Source organism: Capricornis sumatraensis, chromosome 21, assembly GCF_032405125.1.
Source record: "Capricornis sumatraensis isolate serow.1 chromosome 21, serow.2, whole genome shotgun sequence".
Lineage (NCBI taxonomy): Eukaryota > Metazoa > Chordata > Mammalia > Artiodactyla > Bovidae > Capricornis > Capricornis sumatraensis.
Window position 1 is genome coordinate 10144135 of NC_091089.1, and position 20000 is coordinate 10164134.

The following is a 20000-nucleotide window of genomic DNA, read 5'->3' on the forward strand; positions in this document are numbered from 1 at the left end:
AGAATGGGAAAGATTGGAGATCTTTTTAAGAAAATTAGAGATACCAAGGGAACATGTCAGACAAAGATGGTCACAATAAAGAAATGGTATGGACCTAACAGAAGCAGAAGATACTAAGTAGAGGTGGCAAGAATATACACAAGAACTACACAAAAAAGATCTTCATGACCCAGATAACCATGATGGTGTGATCATTCACCTTGAGCCAGACAACCTGGAATGTGAAGTCAAATGGACCTTAGGAAGCATCACTATGAACAAAGCTAGTGAAGGTGATGGAATTCCAGTTGAGCTATTGCAAATCCTAAAAGATAACACTGTGAAAGTGTTGCACTCAATATGCCAGCAAATTTGGAAAACTCAGCAGTGGCCATGGAATGGAAAAGGTCTGTTTTCATTCCAATCCCAAAGGAAGGCAATGTCAAAGAATGTTCAAACTACTGCACAATTACACTCATCTCACATGCTAGCAAAGTAATGCTCAAAATTCTCCAAGTGGGGCTGCAACTTACTTCCAGATGTTCAAGCTAGATTTAGAAAAGGCAGAGGAACCAGAGATCAAATTGCCAACATCCGTTGAATCATTGATAAGGCAAGACAGTTCCAGAAAAACATCTACTTCTGCTTTATTGACTACGCCAAAGCTTTGACTGTGTGGATCACAACAGACTGTGGAAAGTTCTTAAAGATGGGAATACCAGACCACCTTACCTGCCTCCTGAGAAATCTGTGTACAGGTCAAGAACCAGCAGTTAGAACTGGACATGGAACAATAGACTGGTTTCAAATAGGGAAAGGAGTACATCAAGGCTGTATACTGTCACCTTGCTTATTTAAATTATATGCAGAGTACATCATGCAAAATGCTGGGCTGGATGAAGCACAAGGTGGAATCAAGATTGCCAGGAGAAATATCAGTAATCTCAGATATGCAGATGACACCACCCTTATGGCAGAAAGCAAAGAGGCACTAAAGAGCCTCTTGATGAAAGTGAAAGAGGAGAGTGAAAAAGTTGGCTTAAAACTCAACATTCAGGAAACTAAGATCATGGCATCTGGTCCCATCATTTCATGGCAAATAGATGGGGAAACAATGGAAACAGTGAAAGACTTTATTTTGGGGGGCTCCAAAATCACTGTAGATGGTGACTGCAGCCATGAAATTAAAAGGCACTTGCTCCTTGGAAGAAAATCTATGCCAACCTAGACAGCATATTAAAGAGTAGAGACATTACTTTGCCGACAAAAGTCCATCTAGTCAAAGCTATGGTTTTTCTAGTAGTCAAGTATGGATGTGAGAGTTGGACTATATAGAAAGCTGAGCACCAAAGAATTGATGCTTTTGTACTGTGGTGCTGGAGAAGACTCTTGAGGGTCCCTTGGACTACAAGGACATCCAACCAGTCCATCCTAAAGGAAATCAGTCCTGAATATTCATTGGAAGGAGTAATGCTGAAGCTGAAACTCCAATCCTTTGGCCACCTGATGCAAAGAACTGAGTCACTGGAAACGACCCTGATGCTGGGAAAGACTGAAGGTGGGAGGAGAAGGGGACGGCAGAAGATGAGATGGTTGGATGGCATCACTGACTCAATGGACCTGAGTATGAGCAAGCTCTGGGAGTTGGTGATGAACAGGGAAGCCTGGTGTGCTGCAGTCCATGGGGTGCAAAGAGCTGGAGATGACTAAGCGACTGAACTGAACTGATGGTTTTCTAACAGTCATGTATAGATGTGAGAGTTGGTCCATAAAGAAGATTGAGCACCAAAGAATTGATGCTTTTGAACTGTGGTGATGGAGAAGACTCTTGAGAGACTTGGACAGTAATAGCATCAAACCAGTCAATACTAACGTTAGTCAACCCTGAATATTCACTTGAGGGACTGACACTGAAGCTCCAATACTTTGGCTACCTGATGTGAAGAGCTGACTCATTAGAAAAGACCTTGATGCTGGGAAAGACTGAGACCAGAAGGAGAAGGGGATGACAGAGGATGAGATGGTTAGACATCATCACTGACTCAGTAGACATGAGGTTGAGCAAACTCTGGGACTAGTGAATGACAGGGAAGACTGGCGTGCTGCAGTCCATGGTGGTCACAAAGAGTTGGACATGACTTAGTGACTGAATAACAAGAACAAGAACAAAACTTATGCAACCACAATTTAAAGTTTTAAAATATTGGATGTTTTCAGTTTGAAGTAGTAAACTTTGAATTAGCATGTATTATTTATAGAGCAGTGGGGTAAGTGCCAGAACTTTACTGAAGGCCACATCCCAGCTTAAATTTATATTAACTCTGCAGTATAATTTTCACATCCCTGGAAGAGGGCATGGCAACTCGCTCCAGTATTCTTGCCTGGAGAATCCCCCGGACAGAGCCTGGTGGGCTACAGTCATTAGGGTTGCACAGAGTCGGACATGACTGAAGTGACTTAGCATGCACACATCATTTTAATGATGTGAATTTCCTGATGTTTCTCATTTTTTCTTATTCTCCAATCATGACATCATCCAGATGTCATATTCTTTGGCAGACAAAAGAAAATAAGGAGTGGGGGATGGATGAAAAGCAAGTATTAATGTTAAATCTAGAATTAGGGTTGGGGTACATTTAGTTGAAGGGTAATGGGGTCGCACAGAGTTGGACATGACTGAAGCGACTTAGCAGCAGCAGCAGCAGCAAGAGGTAGAAATGAGGTTAAAAAAAACAGAACAAAAAACAGAATCAGGAAGAAAAATACAAGTGAACTGTTTTTCCTCTCAAGATTCTTCTATGTAGTTTCTAGTTTGTGAAGCATAGCTTAATAGGTACATGTTCAAGGGAAGTGATAAACAGTGGACAGCAATGAGCCAAATGGTCCCGTGTGTGTGTAGACGTGTGTGTGTGTGTGTGTGTACATGTTTGAGCATATGCACCCAAATCCATGACAGAGACAGCTGACCTTCTGTCGTGGTTGTGTTAACCTTTCCTTGAGCTAATATTATGTACCAATTTTATCCCCTACAGAATAAAATGGAATATATTTTTTCCATAAAAGTTTGATCAATATAGAACTACACGTGTTACCTATTGTGTTTTAGAATATTGCAAGGTAGAAGCTTGATGGAGGAAAATCAAGTAGAGAGACCAAGTTTCAGGTTTAATTCAAGTCTGAAATTGAAGTTTCAATTCCAGGTTTGAATTAGAGAGTGAAGCAGTCTGTTTGAATAAGGCCCTCGTTAGATTATCGCAATCCAATATACTATCTGGAAGCTCTGCGCCTTTTATTAACTACTTTTTATACCTAATAGACCAGGATTAAGTGGCTGACTATTGTATTTCACACTGAGTTATATTCCATTTTCACTGTGCTAGACTTAATTAACTAAACTGTGCCTTTCACCTGTGGTCCAGCCAGTAGAATGTACACCGTGATGAACCCGACTTGGTAATAATGGGATCAAGCAAAGCTGGTCTACCCAGGGAGAGAGGCTGTGCCTGAGGCGGGCACCAAGTGTTCAGAAAAGTTCTCAGGAGACAGGATGGGTGAGTCGTCAGAATGGATCTTGGGTGGGAGTGCAGGCTGCGGTGGGTTCACCTCTTTGTCACTGAGCTGGATAAAGTCCTTCAGGAGTTTTTAACTCCCCAGCCTGGAAAACGGAGTCCTGTTTTCCTTAGGCTACATGGACTGTGTGATGCAAACTTGGGAGGAGTGTCACCTCCTTAGAGGGCAAGAGCTGGCTTATACTGAGAGGGGAAAGAAAAAACCAATGAAGACTTAAGCCTGACATTGTCCCTTTTCCTCTTGCATCAAAAACTTAGGTTAGAGTTAGTTTTTCTCGAATTTCAGATGCTGGAAATGTATTTCTTTTTTTAATTTTTAATTTTACATCCTTAAAAAATTTTTTTTCTCTAATTGGAGGGTAACTGCTTTACAATGTTGTGTTGGTTTTTGCTGTGTGACAGTGTGAATCAGCCATAAGTGTACATATATCCTCTCCCTCTTGAGCCTCCCACTCCCGGAATACTATTACTTAAAGCTAGATTTTTATAACGTCCTTAGAACAAAACAGAATTCTTCATGCATAGTGGAAACTCTATAATAACATCTTAAAGTAAAAAAGTGGAATAAACTGGAGTAGGATAGCATGATTCTCTGTCTGGGAAAGAAACTTCTCAGCGTGAATTTAATTTACTTCAATATATTGACAATGGTTAATGACTAGGGAACCTTTACGCCTCATGTGGACAATCTCATTTAAGCACCGTAATAGGTAGTATTATCCTTGGTTTAGAGATGAAGACAGTGACGTTTAGAAAGATTAAGTAAATGGCCCCAAGACACACAACTTAGCTCTGGTAAATATTCAAACTCTGATTAACTTAGCTCCCAAACTCAAGATTGTAGCTTCTGCAGGTAGAGCCTCTTCATCATGACTGAGCCCCCAAATTTGGTGGCGCCATGGGGATAAAAAAAAAAAAAAAACAAACTTGCTACCTCACAACCTAGTGGAAGAAGCAGGTTTGTAAACAAATACATTGATGTATGGAAGTTAGACCTGAACGTCTGGGAGCCTGGAAGAGCGAGTGACGGACTGTGCATGCAGTGAGGACAGTTCGCGCTGAGACTATTGTAGCATTTTTATCTGACGTCTGTTTCGGGGGTGCAGATACCCAGGGAGGCCCTTCCCTGCACTCACCCTTTGTAAGGCAAGGCCATGCTGTAGGCGTCATGTGCTGTTGTGCTATGCTCAGTCATGTCTCAGTCTTATGTGACCCCGTGGACTGTAGCCCACCAGGCTCCTCTGTCCATGGGATTCTCTGGGCAAGAATACTGAGTGGGTTGCTGTTTCCTCCTCCAGGGGAATCTTCCTGACTTGGGGATCGAACCCACATCTCTTGGATGGGCAAGCAGATTCTCACCTGCTGAGCCATCCGGGAAGCCCACCATAAATGTTCACATAGATGAAAACTGATGATTCTAAAAACTAGCTCTTGTTTTTAATGGTTGTGGTAGAATCTCCAAGGGCAGGCCGGGGCCCTAGGGAAGACGTGTGATGTATTTGGCTGCCAGGGACCCAGCGAGACTGACTCACCCGACAACGTGCAGATCACATTCTGGGAAGACACGTGGCTCATGAAGTTCCTTTCTACCCCTAGTGCAGAAGTCTCTGTGTGTTTTACTTGCTGCAGGAGGCTTTCATTAACTTTGCAATTTGGAAAACATCATATCATGAAAATTTAAACAGAAGACCTCGATGGAAGCAATTTAAAAACCAGGCAAACTCGAAATTGAATGGGCAGTAAAAGAGGACAGAGGGTCAGAGCCGACGAAGAGTAAGTAAATCCTTTGATTTACCTCCCTCGTCTCCGCCAGAACTCTATTTACTATCTTGCGAAGGTTATCTCTAATTCTAATTGCCTGTTTGCATCCTGTCCTTCGGAGAAACTGGCGCCGCGGATGCCCTTTCGGCCAACATAAACTGCCTTCTGTGTAACCAGGTGCGCTGCTGTGCTAACACTCGGGGTCTGAAGCTAATTATGGGCGATGGGCGGAGGGCGGGCTTAAGGCAGTTGAGAACTGGCACGTATTAATCAGCGTTAATGAAAGCAGAACTCCAAAGTTATCACCTTTACAAACGGCATCTCCAATGGTCCTTAATTCAAAGAGCAAAGCTGTTCAGACTGTTCAAAAATGAGTCCCAGCCTATCTCATAAAAACTGGTGCAAAAAAGGAGTCAATAAATGTATCAGGGAACATTGACGGGTAACACCCAGTCCCCTAAGCCGGTGCACAGGGCTCATTTCCGGCCCATATTCTCGAGGCCCCTTCCATCACTGTAGCATGTGGGAGAACTCACCCTGGAGGCGAGCGGCAGATGGAGACAGAAACCTGGCTACCAGGGGCAGGAGCCTCGGCATCTCCTGGCGCCTCCTGGGCCACCTGAGCGAGGACCAGCAGCTGCAAGCATCGGTGTCCAGGGAGAATGACGGTCCTTTAGCGAGCAGCAGACGTGCCAGCTGTTCAGGCAGGCAGCCTGGCTGTGCAGGACATGGGCCGCCGGGCCGCTGGGGCTGGGTGCTGCTCCTTGAGACACAGGCTGAGGACTGTCCTCGGGGAGCGGTATCGACGCTACCCCTCCCAGTAGCTTTTCAATGCATTTTCTATGGCAACCCACTCCGGTATTCTTCCCTGGATAATCCCATGAACAGAGGGCCCTGGCAGGTTGCAGTCTGTGGGGCCGCAAAGAGCTGGATATGACCCAGCGACTAACTACTAAGTTTAAAGTGGGAACGCTTTTAATAAGAGGTGTAAGTAAAGATGACGTCAGCTTGATGTCTGATGCAAACTTGATTCCTCCCATAATCTATTTAAATTCGTACTTATGGCACGTTTCTTCGTTAAATGTTGCTGCTTTTTTGTTAAATGCAGCATTTCACCATTGACCTTCAGGCTTCAGACTTTCCCCAAAGCTCTGTGCTCCAGAGCTCTGAGTGATGAAAGCCCCAAACCATTTGACATTCTCTGGGCGTCTCTGGTGGCTCAGATGGTAAAGAAACTGCCTGCAATGCAGGAGGCCCGGGTTCAAACCCTGGGTCAGGAAAATCCCTTGGAGAAGGGAATGGCAACCCACTCCAGTATTCTTGCCTGGAGAATCCTACAGACAGTGCTTGGTGGGCTATAGTCCATGGGATCACAAAGAGTCGGACATGACTGAAGCGACTGACTCTGTTCCATAATCTGTTGTGTACATAAGTAGAATTGTGATTAAAAGTCATGTTGATGTATAGCAAAAACCATCACAATATTGTAAATAATAGAGTAACTAAAAAGCCTCTTGATGAAAGTAAAAGAGGAGAGTGAAAAAGTTGGCTTAAAGCTCAACATTCACAAAAGGAAAATCATGGCATCTGGTCCCATCACTCCATGTGAATAGATGGGGAAACAGTGTCAGACTTTATTTTTGGGGGCTCCAAAATCACTGCAGATGGTGATTGCAGCCATGAAATTAAAAGATGCTTACTCCTTGGAAGAAAAGTTATGACCAACCTAGATAGCATATTCAAAAGCAGAGACATTACTTTGCCGACTAAGGTCCGTCTAGTCAAGGCTATGGTTTTTCCAGTAGTCATGTATGGATGTGAGAGTTGGACTCTGAAGAAGATCGAGCGCCGAAGAATTGATGCTTTTGAACTGTGGTGTTGGAGAAGACTCTTGAGAGTCTCTTGGACTGCAAGGAGATCCAACCAGTCCATTCTGAAGGAGATCAGCCCTGGGATTTCTTTGGAAGGAATGATGCTAAAGATGAAACTCCAGTACTTCGGCCACCTCATGCGAAGAGTTGACTCATTAGAAAAGACTTTCATGCTAGGAGGGATTGGGGGCAGGAGGAGAAGGGGACGACAGAGGATGAGATGGTTGGATGGCATCACTGACTCAATGGACATGAGTCTGAGTGAATTCCAGGAGTTGGTGATGGACAGGGAGGCCTGGCGTGCTGCGATTCATGGGGTTGCAAAGAGTCGGACACGACTGAACGACTGAACTGAACTGAACTGAAGGACAACTCTGACCCCCTTACTGGAAGCAGCTTCCATGTCCCTTTTGTTTGTTTATCTCTGTTTTCCTTAGACTTTAATCATAAAGACTAGATCGTTAGGCAACAGTTAATGTAGCTCCTGATTTCTGCTTTCCTAAATATACACCTTAGGGCTTCCCAGGGGGCACAGTGGTAAAGAATTCATCTGCTAATACAGGAGACTACGGTTTGATCCCTTGGTTAGGAAGATCCCCTGGAGAAGGAATTGGCAGCCCACTCTAGAATTCTTGCCTGGAAAATTCCATGGACAAAGGAGTCCATGGGGGCTAGAATCCACGGGGTCGCAAAGAGTAGGACATGACTGAGCACACACACAAAAGTGTACACTTAATCTAGCCTGTTGATTCCTTTCCTAGATTAGAAGGAATAATTAAGTAGTTAAAGAAGCTAGGTCTCTACCCTTAGCTTCTTCTCCTTTGCAAATCCCCAGGCCGACTCTCCTGGCAAGACAGCATCCTAAGGATGACGGGGAGAAGTCAGCAGGCCTGCATGCAAGAGAAAATGATGAATAATCTGACTTCCTGCCTCAATGATTAACTGAGATTGTTCCCCCTCTTTTCCCTTTAAAAGCTCTCATGGCTGAGCAGAATCTTGGGAGTTGGTTTTCAGACATGAGGCCACCATCTCCCCAGATCACCAGCTTTTCTGAATAAAGTTCTTTCTTCTCTACCGAATTCTGCTCCTCAATTTCCTGGCTGTTGAGCGGTGAGCAGCTGAACCTGTACTCGCTTACATTACGGACTTATTTTCTTTTTCTCCCTCCCTTTCTTTTTGCTTTTCTGAGTGTTTCTCATCTTCCCAACACATTTTGTGCTGAAGGCCTTAGAACTAAAATCACAGTTCTGATATGAGTGAAACAAATAGTGTGTTTTAAGCCTTCACTTTTGGACCAAGAGTTCCCTGAGACTAGAAAGAGCATCACGAGAAGGTGTAGTGACATAAATGTTTTTCATAAATGCAGAAGTTAGAGACATAGAAAAACTACCTTCTAATAATCAACCATCCTGACTGCCCACTAAAAATCTAGAAAAGTCTTTATGAACACCCTCTGCAGGAAGGGGAGTCAGAACCCATCACAGCCGTTTAGGGGCAGAGATTTTCAACAGCAGCAGCCTTGGATTTAGCCACCTAAAGGTGAATTATTCTGTTTGTCAATTTTTTTTTTTTTTGACTCCAGAGAGCTAGCGTCCAACAGGGAAGCTGTAAGAGCCCACTCTTTCTGAGCGCCTAGTGGGAGATCTGGAAGATTACATTGCACCTCTTTTCCAGACATTAGTGTAAACACAGGATGTCAGTATTGATACGTCAATCTTTTAAGTCTATCTTGCCTCTACGGTTATAGAGTAGATGACAGACATGAATACAGTAAAACCAAAGAGAGTGCAGTTTTGAGGGTGATAGGCAGCTGAAGTTATAGGTAAGTCCTGTAGAGAATGGATTTGGTTTCACACCAGGAATTTTCTTTTCCACTTCCAGTACATGTGCTGCTTATTAATGAATTCCAATCTATTAAACTTTAAGCATATTCACTTCCCCCTATTACCTTGTGAATGAAAGCCTGATGAATTGAATTCATACTGGCCTCAGCTCCACAGTGAGAATGTTCACAGTATGCTGGAAAGACCCTAATGATATTTTTAGTCCCCGATGCCACCTGCGGTTTACTCGGTGATGTGTCTCCCCCCAGTGTCAGTTGTCCTCGGACTCTGGACAATCAGTGACGGCAGCTGCTTGACCATGTTCCCCTCCTTGTAAAGAGGGGGTACCACTTTAATGAGCACAGGTGAGGACTGAGATGCCAAAAACCACACTTGTATATGTAGTTTAGTGGGATGAAGGGGTGATGAGATTGTCTCTATTTTCCTTCTCTCTCTTTTTAAACATCTGCCTGCAATGCAGGAGACCCCGGTTCAATTCCTAGGCTGGGAAGATTCACTGGAGAAGAGATAGGCTACTCACTCCAGTATTCTTAGGCTTCCCTGGTGGCTCAGCTACTAAAGAATCCACCTGCAACGCAGGAGACCTTGGTTCGATCTCTGGGTTGGGAAGATCTCCTGGAGAAGGGCATGACAACCCACTCCAGCACTCCAGTATTCTGGCCTGGAGAATTCCATGGGCTGTATAGTATATGCGGTCACAATGAGTCGGACACAACTGAGTGACTTTTTTCACTTTTAATTTATTTGGGCTTCTCAGCTGGCGCAGCAGTAAAGAATCCGCCTGTCAATACAGGAGAAGCCAGAGACATGGGTTCGATACCTGGGTCAGGAAGATCCACATCCTGAGGAGGTGGATGAGGAGGAAATGGCAACTCATTCTCTACAATATTTTTGCCTGGAAAACTCCATGGACAGAGAAGCCTGGTGGGTTACAGTCCATGGTGCTGCAGAGTTGGACATACCTGAGCACGCAGGCAAGAGGTATGCAACGCAAAAATAAATGCCCAGAGAGGAGCATAAAGATGGCGGAGGAATAGGACGGGAAGACCACTCTCTCCCTCACTAATTCCTCAAAAGAACATTTCAACGCTGAGCAAACTCCACAAAACAACCTCTGTAGGCTGGCAGAGGACAGCAGGCAACCAGAAAAGCAGACCATTGTCTTCAAAAACAGGTAGGGAAAAATATAAACGACGAAAAAGGAGACAAAGGAGGTGGGGAGGGAACTCCGTCCCGGGAAGGGAAGCCCGTCCCGGGAAGGGAAGCCCGTCCCGGGAAGGGAATTTTAAGAAGAGAGGTTTCCAAACATCAGGAAACACTCTCCCTGCCGAGTCTGTGGCGAGTCTTGGAAACCCAGAGGGCAACATAACAGGAAGGAAAAATAAAGAAATAATTAAAACCAAGAGATTACAAGCCCAACAGTAACTCCCCCAGCGGAAAAGCAGCACAGACGCCTGCATCCGCCATTGGGAAGTGGGGGCAGGGTAGGGACGCGCGGGAGGCGCGGGCTGCAGTGCTTTGTAAGAATCGGGCAGGAACGCCCCACGCGCAACCAGAACGATCTAACTTGCGCTAGCAAACCAGACTGTGGGATAGCTACCGCACGAAAAGCTCGAACATAAGACGCCGCCAGGACCGAGCACAGAACAAAGGACGGAACGGAAAAAGCCGGCTGCAGACCATCCCCCGCCGGGGACAGGCAGCCAGAGCCGTAAGGACTGGAAAGGGGCAATTGCAGACCTGGAGAGACTTTACTTACCTAACTGCAAGCGGGCTTCTTTGCTAAAACTTCTGGGGGTGCTGGACAGTCACAATCTGCCTCACGGGGGACGCCAGCGGTCCACCCAGAAAGTTGAGCAGCAGAGACAGAAAAGGTGACAAGCCGCGGCGATCACGCTCGCCAAACTCCTGAGCTACTCGGACCTGGGAAGGGCACAAAGCGCAGTCCCAGCCGAATCTGTGCCTCTGAGGGCTGCCTGAGCGCCAAACATGAGCGGCTTGGACCGGGAAGTGCACGCAGCCTAGGGCCAGCCCCAGACGGTTCCCGGCTGTGCATCGTAGAGCCGGAGCGGTTTGTGCGCCGCGAGAAGGGACAGGTCAAGCGGGGCTGTGACACTGAGAGCACACGACAGCGCTATTTGTCTGCGGCATTCCCCCTCCCCACAGCGCGACTGAACTAGTGAGCCTGAAAAACCAGCAAACGGAAGAAGTTAAACAGAGGGAACCACCTTGGAAGTGATCCCACACGGCCCAAAACATCAGAGAAGAGCCAGATATATTTTTACTATTTTAAAAATCATTCCTTTTTTTTTTTTCTTTCTTTTTTTTTTTCTCTTTTTTTTTCCTAACCTTTTTTTTTAATTGTTAAATCTTCTATTTCTCCTTTAATTTTTATTACTATAACCTATTATTACTATTTTTAAAAAAAAAAGACTTTTTTTTTTTTTAAGGCAAACACCATATATAGCCTTTGGATGGTTGTTGGTGGGGTTTTTGTTTGTTTGTTTGTTTTGTTTTGTTTTGTTTGCTTGTTTTTTTTTTTTTAATAATTCTTGGTTTTTTTTCTTTCTTTCTTTCCTGCTTTTTCCTTCTGCTTCTTTTCTTTAATATTGTATTTTTGAAAATCCAACCTCTACTCTAGATTTTTAACCTTTGCTCTTAGGTTTTTGTTGTCAATTATGTTCATTTAAAAACCCAAACTTCACGACCCAAGTTTACCTGAGAGCGAGATTACTGGCTTGACCACTCTCTTCTCCTATAGACTCTCCTTTTTCTCCACCAGGTGGCCTCTGTCTCTTTTCTCCCCCATCTCTTCTCTATCCAACTCTGTGAATCTCTGTGTGTTCCAGACAGTGGAGAACACCTAAGGAACTGGTTACTGGCAGGATTTGTCTCTCTCCTTCTCATTCTTCTCTCTTATCCTCCTGGTCACCTCTGTCTACTTCCTCCCTCTCCTCTTCCCTGTATAACTCCGTAAATACCTGAGCGGGCCAGACTATAGAGCGCACATAAGGAAGTGACTACTGGCTAGCTTGCTCTCTCCTCTTTTGATCTCACCGCATCTCATTCCAGTTACCTCTAACTACCCCCTCCATCTTCTCTTCTCCTTGTAACTCAGTGAACCTCTCTGAGTGTCCCTCAATGTGGAGAAACTTTTCATCTTTAACCTAGATGTTTTATCATCGGTGCTGTATAGATGGAGAAGTCTAGAGGCTACTGTAAAAACTGAAGACCAGAAGCAGGAGGCTTAAATACAAAACCTGAAAACATTAGAGAACTCTTGAATTCAGGGAACATTAAGCAATAGGAGCTCATCAAATGCCTTCATACTTACACTGAAACCAAGCTCCACCCAAGGGCCAACAAGTTCCAAAACAAGACATATCACTCAAATTCTCCAGCAACACAGGAACACTCCCCTGAGCTTGAATATACAGGCAGCTCAAAATTATTCCAAAACCTTTGATGTCTCATAACCCATCACTGGTCACTCCACTGCACTCCAGAGAGAAGAAACCCAGCTCCACCCACCGGAACTCCAAGATAAGCCTCCCTAACCAAGAAACCTTGACAAGCCACTGATAGAACCCCACCCACAGTGAGGAAGCTCCATAATAAAGAGAACTCCACAAATCACCAGAATATAAAAAGACCACCCCAAACGCAGCAATATAACCAAGATGAAGAGACAGAGGAATACTCAGCAGGTAAAGGAACAGGAGAGTTGCCCACCAAACCAAACAAAAGAGGAAGAAGTAGGGAATCTACCTGAGAAGGAATTCCGAATATTGATAGTGAAAATGATCCAAAATCTTGAAATCAAAATGGAATCACAGATAAATAGCCTAGAGACAAGGATTGAGAAGATGCAAGAAAGGTTTAACAAGGACCTAGAAGAAATAAAAAAGAGTCAAAATATAATGAATAATGCAATAAATGAGATCAGAAACACTCTGGAGGCAACAAATAGTAGAATAACGGAGGCAGAAGATAGGATTAGTGAAATAGAAGATAGAATGGTAGAAATAAATGAATCAGAGAGGAAACAAGAAATACGAATTAAAAGAAACGAGGACAATCTCAGAGACCTCCAGGACAATATGAAACGCTCCAACATTCGAATTATAGGAGTCCCAGAAGAAGAAGACAGAAAGAAAGATCATGAGAAAATCCTTGAGGAGATAATAGTTGAAAACTTCCCTAAAATGGGGAAGGAAATAATCACCCAAGTCCAAGAAACACAGAGAGTTCCAAATAGGATAAACCCAAGGCGAAACACCCCAAGACACATATTAATTAAATTAACAAAGGTCAAACACAAAGAACAAATATTAAAAGCAGCAAGGGAAAAACAACAAATAACACACAAGGGGATTCCCATAAGGATAACAGCTGATCTTTCAATAGAAACTCTTCAGGCCAGGAGGGAATGGCAAGACATACTTAAAGTGATGAAAGACAATAACCTACAGCCCAGATTACTGTACCCAGCAAGGATCTCATTCAAATACGAAGGAGAAATCAAAAGCTTTACAGACAAGCAAAAGCTGAGAGAATTCAGCACCACCAAACCAGCTCTCCAACAAATTCTAAAGGATATTCTCTAGACAGGAAACCGAAAAGGGTGTATAAACCCGAACCCAAAACAATAAAGTAAATGGTAACGGGATCATACTTATCAATAATTACCTTAAACGTAAATGGGTTGAATGCCCCAACCAAAAGGCAAAGACTGGCCGAATGGATACAAAAACAAGACCCCTCTATATGTTGCTTACAAGAGACCCACCTCAAAACAAGGGACACATATAGACTGAAAGTGAAGGGCTGGAATAAGATATACCACGCAAATAGAGACCAAAAGAAAGCAGGAGTGGCAATACTCATATCTGATAAAATAGACTTTAAAACAAAGGCTGTGAAAAGAGACAAAGAAGGCCACTACATAGTGATCAAAGGATCAATCCAAGAAGAAGATATAACAATTATAAATATATATGCACCCAATATAGGAGCACCGCAATATGTAAGACAAATGCTAACAAGTATGAAAGGGGAAATCAACAATAACACAATAATAGTGGGAGACTTTAATACCCCACTCACACCTATGGACAGATCAACTAAACAGAAAATTAACAAAGAAACGCAAACTTTAAATGATACATTAGATCAATTAGACCTAATTGATATCTATAGGACATTTCACCCCAAAACAATGAATTTCACCTTTTTTTCAAGTGCTCATGGAACCTTCTCCAGGATAGATCACATCCTGGGCCATAAATCTAAACTTGATAAATTCAAAAAAATCGAAATCATTCCAAGCATCTTTTCTGACCATAATGCATTAAGATTAGATCTCAATTACAGGAGAAAAACTACTAAAAATTCCAACATATGGAGGTTGAACAACACACTTCTGAATAACCAACAAATCACAGAAGAAATCAAAAAAGAAATCAAAATATGCATAGAAACTAATGAAAATGAAAACACAACAACCCAAAACCTGTGGGACACTATAAAAGCAGTGCTAAGAGGAAAGTTCATAGCAATACAGGCATACCTCAAGAAACAAGAAAAAAGTCAAATAAATAACCTAACTCTACAACTAAAGCAACTAGAAAAGGAAGAATTGGAGAACCCCAGAGTTAGTAGAAGGAAAGAAATCTTAAAAATTAGGGCAGAAATAAATGCTAAAGAAACAAAAGAGACCATAGCAAAAATCAACAAGGCCAAAAGCTGGTTCTTTGAAAGGATAAATAAAATTGACAAACCACTAGCCAGACTCATCAAGAAGCAAAGAGAGAAAAATCAAATCAATAAAATTAGAAATGAAAATGGAGAGATCACAACAGACGACACAGAAATACAAAAGATCATAAGAGACTACTATCAGCAGTTGTATGCCAATAAAATGGACAATGTGGAAGAAATGGACAAATTCTTAGAAAAGTACAATTTTCCAAAACTGAACCAGGAAGAAATAGAAAATCTTAACAGACCCATCACCAGCACGGAAATTGAAACTGTAATCAGAAATCTTCCAGCAAACAAAAGCCCAGGTCCAGACGGCTTCACAGCTGAATTCTACCAAAAATTTAGAGAAGAGCTAACATCTATCCTACTCAAACTCTTCCAGAAAATTGCAGAGGAAGGTAAACTTCCAAACTCATTCTATGAGGCCACCATCACCCTAATACCAAAACCTGACAAAGATGTCACAAAAAAAGAAAACTACAGGCCAATATCACTGATGAACATAGATGCAAAAATCCTCAACAAAATTCTAGCAATCAGAATCCAACAACATATTAAAAAGATCATACACCATGACCAAGTGGGCTTTATCCCAGGGATGCAAGGATTCTTCAATATCCGCAAATCAATCAATGTAATTCACCACATTAACAAATTGAAAAATAAAAACCATATGATTATCTCAATAGATGCAGAGAAGGCCTTTGACAAAATTCAACATCCATTTATGATAAAAACTCTCCAGAAAGCAGGAATAGAAGGAACATACCTCAACATAATAAAAGCTATATATGACAAACCCACAGCAAACATTATCCTTAATGGTGAAAAATTGAAAGCATTTCCCCTAAAGTCAGGAACAAGACAAGGGTGTCCACTTTCACCGCTACTATTCAACATAGTTCTGGAAGTTTTGGCCACAGCAATCAGAGCAGAAAAAGAAATAAAAGGAATCCAAATTGGAAAAGAAGAAGTAAAACTCTCACTGTTTGCAGATGACATGATCCTCTACATGGAAAACCCTAAAGACTCCACCAGAAAATTACTAGAGCTCATCAATGAATATAGTAAAGTTGCAGGATATAAAATCAACACACAGAAATCCCTTGCATTCCTATACACTAATAATGAGAAAGTAGAAAAAGAAATTAAGGAAACAATTCCATTCACCATTGCAACAAAAAGAATAAAATACTTAGGAATATATCTACCCAAAGAAACTAAAGACCTATATATAGAAAACTATAAAACACTGATGAAAGAAATCAAAGAGGACACTAATAGATGGAGAAATATACCATGTTCATGGATTGGAAGAATCAATATAGTGAAAATGAGTATACTACCCAAAGCAATTTACAAATTCAACGCAATCCCTATCAAGCTACCAGCCATATTTTTCACAGAACTAGAACAAATAATTTCAAGATTTGTATGGAAATACAAAAAACCTCGAATAGCCAAAGCAATCTTGAGAAAGAAGAATGGAACTGGAGGAATCAACTTGCCTGACTTCAGGCTCTACTACAAAGCCACAGTCATCAAAACAGTATGGTACTGGCACAAAGACAGACATATAGATCAATGGAACAAAATAGAAAGCCCAGAGATAAATCCACACACATATGGACACCTTATCTTTGACAAAGGAGGCAAGAATATACAATGGAGTAAAGACAATCTCTTTAACAAGTGGTGCTGGGAAAACTGGTCAACCACTTGTAAAAGAATGAAACTAGATCACTTTCTAACACCGCACACAAAAATAAACTCAAAATGGATTAAAGATCTAAATGTAAGACCAGAAACTATAAAACTCCTAGAGGAGAATATAGGCAAAACACTCTCAGACATAAATCACAGCAGGATCCTCTATGATCCACCTCCCAGAATTCTGGAAATAAAAGCAAAAATAAACAAATGGGATCTAATTAAAATTAAAAGCTTCTGCACAACAAAGGAAACTATAAGCAAGGTGAAAAGACAGCCTTCTGAATGGGAGAAAATAATAGCAAATGAAGCAACTGACAAACAACTAATCTCAAAAATATACAAGCAACTTATGCAGCTCAATTCCAGAAAAATAAACGACCCAATCAAAAAATGGGCCAAAGAACTAAATAGACATTTCTCCAAAGAAGACATATGGATGGCTAACAAACACATGAAAAGATGCTCAACATCACTCATTATCAGAGAAATGCAAATCAAAACCACAATGAGGTACCACTTCACACCAGTCAGAATGGCTGCGATCCAAAAATCTGCAAGCAATAAATGCTGGAGAGGGTGTGGAGAAAAGGGAACCCTCCTACACTGTTGGTGGGAATGCAAACTAGTACAGCCACTATGGAGAACAGTGTGGAGATTCCTTAAAAAATTGCAAATAGAACTACCTTATGACCCAGCAATCCCACTGCTGGGTATACACACCGAGGAAACCAGAATTGAAAGAGACACATGTACCCCAATGTTCATCGCAGCACTGTTTATAATAGCCAGGACATGGAAACAACCTAGATGTCCATCAGCAGATGAATGGATAAGGAAGCTTTGGTACATATACACGATGGAGTATTACTCAGCCGTTAAAAAGAATTCATTTGAATCAGTTCTGATGAGATGGATGAAACTGGAGCCGATTATACAGAGTGAAGTAAGCCAGAAAGAAAAACACCAATACAGTATACTAACACATATATATGGAATTTAGAAAGATGGCAATGACGACCCTGTATGCAAGACAGGAAAAAAGACACAGCTGTGTATAATGGACTTTTGGACTCAGAGAGAGAGGGAGAGGGCGGGATGATTTGGGAGAATGGCATTCTATCATGTATACTATCATGTAAGAATTGAATCGCCAGTCTATGTCTGACGCAGGATACAGCATGATTGGGGCTGGTGCATGGGGATCACCCACAGAGATGTTATGGGGAGGGAGGTGGGAGGGGGTTTCATGTTTGGGAACACATGTAAGAATTAAAGATTTTAAAATTTAATAAAAAAAAAATACAAAAAAATAAAAAAATAAAAAAAATAAATGCCCAGCAGAGTGAAATGTACTCTGCATTGAATACATTTTATAGTTATCTGATTTACAGTGATTACCTTCGTCAATGCATTTTTTTTTTTTTTTTTTGGTCAGCTACAAACAACAACCAGAGAAGAATGTGACATTGAGATTGAAGGGGTTCAGAACGAGCTTCCCCAAAATGTTCCACTTTGGCAAGTGGATTATTTTGAGCCAAAGACAATGAAGGCCCAGAAGACTCAGGAAGAGTTTTTAACCTCCTGCTTAATTGCCTAAAAGAATCCAGACTGAGCGCCTGGCTCAGATGCAGAGCTGTTACCAGAGATAACTTTTATCAGAAGGACCAATCTGTGTGGCAGGGCAAACATCTAATTACCAAACACCTGCTCTTCTTGTCACCTGTGTCCTGCCACCCACCTCTACCCTTGGAAGCCCTAGGCCCTGTCCCTTCCCTTAGCTCAGAACACTGGATAAGCCTCAGCCACCATTCTTGGCTTTGGGTCTCATGGGAATCCCTAATGTATACCATTAGATTTATTTTTCTCCTGTTAATTTCACATCAATTTAATTATTAGAGCAGCCAAAGAACCCTGAAGGGTAGAAGGTATATTTTTCCTCCCCAACACAATCATCTAAATAGATCATAACTAATAAGGCATTTGAAACCCTTAACTGGAAATATTAGTGAGATAAATCATAGAGTATCTAATCACTTATTGATTCTGTTTTATTGTGTAAATCACCACTGTCCTCCAACAAGTCTCACGGCAATGTTTTCAGCAATTTCACTGCCTTCTGGCATTTTCTGTTGGGCGCTTATGACATTATTTTGGAAGTTATCCACCTAAATCTTAATACTACCTTCAGAGAAAAGTTTTCCATGTTACCATGAAAACCATAGTCTTTTATTTGCTGGAATTATAGACCAAAACCTTGTTAGAACCCAAAGTTATCAGTAGAGTTGTTCCAACCCATTTCCAACTGATTTGTAGTAGTATTTCTACAACTTATTTGCAGTAGCTTAGAGATTTAGTTTTTTTTGTTTTCTTCTTTGAATATTCCATATTTTTAGTTTTCTTCTATTGAATATTTACAGATATATGATTACATTTAAATAAAAATAAATTTATATTAAAAGCACATTTTCTAATTATTTCTAACCACAGGAACAAGCAAGATGAATTTTACAAGATCACGACTCGGGCAATTTAAGTGTGTAGTGCTGGCATTTCTGGAGGGAACCAATGGAATGAGAAGCACGTCTTCTCTGATTCATGAGCTGTCAGAGCAGTTTCCCCTCCCTTTCCCAGTCCTCTAGTCCTTATCCTACTAAAGATCTTCTCATACAAATAAATAATACAAAAAATAATCACCACCTGTTAAATACAGCAGTCAAGTTGGTGGTAAGACAGTTCATTGAAAATATCAAATGCAGTTATCTTCCATAAATGACTAAAATGGTTCTGCTTTTTCCTGCAGAATGTATCTTAATCATTCATTCCCACTCATTGAATCTCATTATTCTAGGTCTGAAACTCTGGCAAGCAAATATTGCTTAAAAAATAACACTATTTCAGGTTGTTTGTCACCATTTTTTTCCTCTCAAAACATTTAGTGTTGTTAATATGAGCAAAAGTTCATGCATAAAAAGAAGAATATTCTGAGTGCCTAATTACGTTGAAGGTTATAACGGTCATTCCTTCACCTGATATTTACTGGGTAGCTCCTACATTCAAGCCTTTTGTGCTCAAAAAAGGTTTGTCTGATGAGTTTTCAGCTGTGTGTGTTTGGTTTTGTTTTAAGCCTTATTTTCCCTAGTTCCTGCTTCCTCCTGTCTTGGTCAGTTATTAGTTTCTTGCAGCTGAATATTTTATTTGAAGGATAAGTTTATTCATTAAGGACAGAAGGGAAGAAACAGGAAGAGAACTGTGGAAGCTGAGTTCTGCTGTTATTGATCAAATACCTGCCACTGTTAACCTGATTCATCTGCACGTCTATGCAGTCAGTCAACCATTTACCATTAGGAAAAATACAGAAGCAACGGATTTACACTCCTCTTCTCCTGCCCTGCTCCCTCCCAAATGGTTTCGACATCAGCCTTAAAACTATGAGAGTTCACGGAGCATCTCATGACGAAGCCAGCAGTCAGCCTCCTGAACAGAGAGTCAACCCTCTTATG

The 20000-nt window shown here is 41.7% G+C and overlaps 1 protein-coding gene across 1 annotated transcript in view; it reads right to left on the reverse strand.

Annotated features, from left to right (window-relative positions):
- Positions 1-20000, reverse strand: part of DOK6 (docking protein 6) — a 395605-nt gene that overhangs the window by 51802 nt on the left and 323803 nt on the right. The gene's annotated exons all lie outside the window — the stretch shown is intronic.